The sequence below is a fragment of the Sabethes cyaneus genome, chromosome 1 (assembly GCF_943734655.1).
Source record: "Sabethes cyaneus chromosome 1, idSabCyanKW18_F2, whole genome shotgun sequence".
In the NCBI taxonomy this organism is placed as follows: Eukaryota; Metazoa; Arthropoda; class Insecta; order Diptera; family Culicidae; genus Sabethes; species Sabethes cyaneus.
Window position 1 is genome coordinate 26,280,738 of NC_071353.1, and position 5,361 is coordinate 26,286,098.

Genomic DNA, 5,361 nt, shown 5'->3' on the forward strand with positions numbered 1-5,361 from the left:
CAGACGAGAAGGAATGTTTTAATTTTGAGGTTATTAACTCATGGATTGTGGTTAGCTGATTTCCGTCTAAAATTTTTAGTCACTAAGTCATGTCTCTGAGAAAATATCGGAGTCATAAATTCATACCGAGCGCAAAGACTATAGTTACTATATATATAGTTCGGCGGATAGAAGACCAGGCGAATTGGCATCCCTGATTTATGAAATTAAATTTGAAATTATGGTGAAATGTGCAGGTTTTTACGAGAAATAATCACTGGCGGGTGTTGAAAATGACTAGTTCTATGAAAATAAAGTGCGTTTTTTTAACATTACTCCTGCATTTTGGATTTTGAAAAGCTTTTGGCTCCGCTTTTGACGTTTATTTGGCTCTCGATTTTCTATCCGCCGAACTATATATATAGTAACTACAGCACTCGTGCGCTAATTGCACGTCCTCTAATCGCACCGTCTTTTAATTGCACGTCCGCTAACTGCACGATCGTGCAATTAAAAAGCAGTTATCTGTCAAACTACACGTGGTTTCCCAGGTGGTTGCTATAGACCAAATCAAGGTGACGTCATCTGGCAGATACTGGCGCCCTTGTTTACAAACAGACCGTAGAATCCAAAAAAGTTTCAGCTGTTTAAACGGCAAGTTTGTTGTTTAAGCCGAGTTTAAACAGCATTGGGACTAAATTTAAAAGCCATTATGCCTGTAAAATGTTAAAATACACGCTACATTCCCTATAAACGGAAAAGAAAGTTTTCCAAAATGTAAACAAGGGCGCCACTATCTGTCAATTGACGGTATGATGATTTGGTCTATAAACAAAAATGCTGCGTTGCCGAATGCAAACTCTCTATCTCTGCATTACATAGATACATTACAAACAAATTCATGCAAATTTGGCTAAACTTTGACTAATTGAACACATTTTCATTAAGCTTTTAGTTCGTTTGTAAAAATTTAAATGTTTTGCCCAAAATTTAGCGTACGTGTGAATGCATGTGAAGAGTTCTTTACAGTGATAACGCATCACGTTTTACAATAAATATTGGCAACCATCGTGCAATTAAAAAACGAAATTCGCTAATCGCATCACCTCATTCGTGCAATTAGCGAACGAGTGCTGTATAGCAAAGACACGTGAAAACATTTTAAAGATATTCTAAAAAGCGTTTGGCACCTTTGCTGATCATGAGCATATGCGCAGTAACGTTTTCAACAACCGATTCATTCCCCAGTTCGAGCACTCAAAGCCGAGTTGCGAACCAAAAACTGGTTCAGCAGGAGCTAACGTTTGGAAAGTGACATCTATTTTAAAATAGCTAAATTATTCTCAAGCATTAAATTTCACGAGGTTATTCAATCGTTTTACAGCCAATGTTTAGGAAACAAGCGCTGAATAAGCAATTATGCATAAAGAAAGTTTGTTGAGAATTACTGTTGTTGAAAGTCCATCGAATAAATTCCGGGCTGAAAAGAGTTTGCTTTACTTCCAGGGGGCTGGCAGGCGGCCATGTTTTTGGAGCTAACATGTCGATTGCAGCATAACATCACAACATATCCAGGGGCTTGCGATGGGTGCCATGTTTTTGTTGCCAACATCTCAGAACATCTCGACAAGGTTGGCAGCAAATTTACCTGTCAGATGGGCGCTTTTCTTGCAATAGCGCCCTTCGTTTAGTCGACTGTCAACCACCGTTCGTTAAGACAGGGATAGCAGCCCGCTGAACATATCGCAAACATTTTTGAATTTCACTCCTGTAACTTTCTGTGCTTCCGATTTGATGCTTGATACTTCTGCCGGTTCCATATGGCAGTGTGAACGCGCCACCACGATCAAAACAAAGCAAAAACCTGCAATGACAGGTGTTTGTTTTGGGTCGTCTTAAATACGGCCCGCGATATGTGGTATGCTATCAGTTGGAGTGGAATTGGATAAAGTTGCCAATCCCCTGTTTACTTTTTCCATTATAGATTTACACAGAAAAAGGCAAGCAAACTGTTCCATTCATACGGCCCAATTTGTATCAATAACAAGATATGGTAGATACTATGATTATTATGTATGTCTTAACAAAGTAAGTAAGTAAGCTATGAGTTAGCAGCATGTTAGTAAGCATGAGAGTTAACGAACTTCAATATAAAAAACAAGAATAAGAGAGAAAAGGTCAGAGTCGGTTGACAGCTTACCGCGCAATGAGATGAACGGTCAGTTGTGTGAAATAGCGAACGTCAGGATATCGCAGTTGTCACACTCGCTCGCGTAAGAGTGGGCGTCGTTTGCTTCTCGCTCGATTTGCAACATTATTGGTTGAAATGTTCAAACCCAATAAACATTTTTGTTGTGTGACGGCTTATTAAGCGCCAGTTACTCGGAAATTGACTACATAGGTTGATAAGCTGCTATTCAACAAAAGTGTTTGTTGGGGAGAAACTCTTTAGCAGACAATTTTTTTTGGAAATTTCTAAAACTTTTTCAAGAAATGCTCTTTTTCCAAAGAATTGTTAAAACAAGTATATTTATTTGAAAAATGTGTATAATTTTGAATTAGGTTGCTTCTACATCAATTTGTTGTACTGCAGAACTAATTACAGCAAGACCCTTCCCTTCCTATTTTCGGGATATTTATAACTTCAGAAAAGCTGCGGCAAAAAGATTTTTTTTACAGCAAAAATGGGGCTGGGGTCACCTTATTATCTCGTGTTTATCTCAGAATTTAATGGACCGATTTAGCTATAATTGTTTTTCAGCATGTCAAAATGAATTATCGAAATAGTTACGTAGCTGTAGCCAGAGCCGTAGCGATAAATTGTGGTTGAAAAATGAAAAAATTGACTACTTTCGAGTGGCGATGAAAAAAATACATAAGATGCAATGAAACCATTATTAAATTCTACGTTTATTAAGCCTTCTATATAAATGTTTTGATGTCCTGCCAGTTGGCTTTATAGCGATCTACCGGAACCCTCGCGGACGGTCCTCATAAAACTGTCCATTTTGGTCCACTACTTCTTCAACGCTAGCCAGTTGCTCCGACTTCCTGACCCAAGGCACGGAACGATGAGATCACTTTGCTCTCGGTGTTTATCGTCAACTTCTGCTGCACGTTACGGTTTTTTAATCATAAGTGTAGTGTATTATCACCAGAGAACTAACAGTATTGTCGGGTGGCTGGAACCATGTTTCCGTTCATCGTTTTCGCCTTTCTCGCGGGGGAGGATGTTGTAATTGCCAGATCGACTCTGTTCAGCGAATACGAAGTGCATCGCCCTTTTATGCAGGCCCTTTTAGGCGCCCCCAAGAGCCAGCACCTCTCTGGCCAACCGCACGTTGCGGCACAGGTCGTAACCGTAGAAATTTTTCATAAGCCCTCAATTGGCGATTTTTGATAAAAAATGACCGCCGTCGTAACGTGAGAACGGCTGAGCATAGAAATAAGTTTATGTGACATAATTTGTTTAAAATGGTTCGTAGAATTTATTTTTGTTTCAGTTTTACAAAAAAAATAAAAAAATAATTTTTGAAAGGGTGTAGGTGACAACGAGAGATTCTCTTCGGGTCTCCTGTCTTCCGCTTTTCACGGCGATACCAATTATGGTTAATAGAAAATCAATTCTTGCGTGGTATCCAACGTATCGGCAAAACTTCATTCCAATCAAGACAAACGTTTTGTTAGTTGAGCTGATAAAGCTCAAGCTTTTTTCATTTCGAGGTTACTAAAAGTCATCGCCGTAAACGGTGTAAACTGTGGGTTTATTTAATCATATAGCGAATTCATAAATTAACCTGGCTCAGGTCGATTAGCACTCAGTTTTAATCGAAGTGCTGTCAAAGCGTTCATAAATTAACCGAGATTGCATTTCGGTTAAACTGACAGCATTCAGTTTGAAGCGCAGGTTAAAACTGTCTAGCATTACGGTTTACGGGTCGATCTGTCAAACTGCCCGTATCGTTCATAAATTTCGGGTTCGAGTTAGCACGAACCCAGGTTAATTTATGAATTCGCTAATAGAAACAATTAGCTTTTGCCAGGCATGACAGAATAACTTTATTGCTTTCATTTTGATTGATTGGACAGTACCGTCTGAGCCAAACAGTATTTGAAAAAGTTATCTATGTAGGATTTGCAGAGCTAGTTGTTATCTATCCTGCTTTATACGAGCCATAATATTTGACATTTTAGTAATACATCGTGGAAACAAATGTGCGATGTATTAAGGAAATGTCAAATTTTATGGCTCGTAAAAAGCTGGATACAGTTTTGCTAAATAAACCTTTGCTATGTCCTTTATGTTTACGGTACTATCCAGCTTTTTACGAGCCACAATGGCGGACGGCGTTCGTAATATTTGAGCAGCATTTTTGACATTTCCCTATAGTACATCACACGTTTTCTTTCCGTACATTCCTGTAGTTTTACCGTGAACGCGCGGAAAGCAAACGTGCGATGTATTTGGGAAATGTCAAAAATGCTGTTCAAATATTACGAACACGTCCGCCATTATGTGTCGTAAAAAGCTGGATAGGGCAGCTCTCTCTTGGTAATCAAATATCTTGGCAATATGTTCCGAGTAAAGCCAGTCCGAATCAGCCAGAACTTATGTAGGTAGCCACTGTTTATTTTGGATTGTGTCAATTATTGCATAAATCATAGACAAGCGCGAGAAGCCTATATGAAATTGAAAAGCGTTGGATTAAGTTTACCTTCACGATTGCATTGATTCATATTTAATTCATGAGCTCCCTGTGAAATTTCATCGGTTTACTTTCATTATTGCAATCGCCCAAATGTATTGGGAATTTGGGATCGCATCAGAATGTATATAATAATGAGGATTTAATTTTACGGTTTGTTCGTGTACAAAGGGAGTATACGAGAATTCGATGAATATAAAACCAAAAAAAGTGTTTTCCCATCGTTAGGACAGGCTGAAATTTTGGCCATCAAAGTACTGCCTATGTCAGCGAAAAGTGCAGAACCGCGGGAACCATGGTAATTACAATTTGAAAAAAATATGGCAATGTGCTGCCTGCGACTCAATTTACATTGTCTGATTAATTCTGGGATGTGACTCCTCATCGAATTTACGAGCACATATTATGGGATATATTGATCGTTTGTCATGTCGAAATGGCTTATGGTGTAATTATGTATATGTCTATCACTTGACGGTCAATGAGTTTTTTTTTTCAGGATAAGTTTGGACGTTTGGAATAATAGGTTCAATGTTAGCTACAGGGTTTGCAACCCCTTTCATTTTCGTTAGCACTCTGGCACATGTGAGGTGGACTTTTGGTACAGCGTGACTGTCACTAAATTTGACCGATTTTTATCAGAAAGCATAAAGTAAGAATCTAAATAGCGTATTTT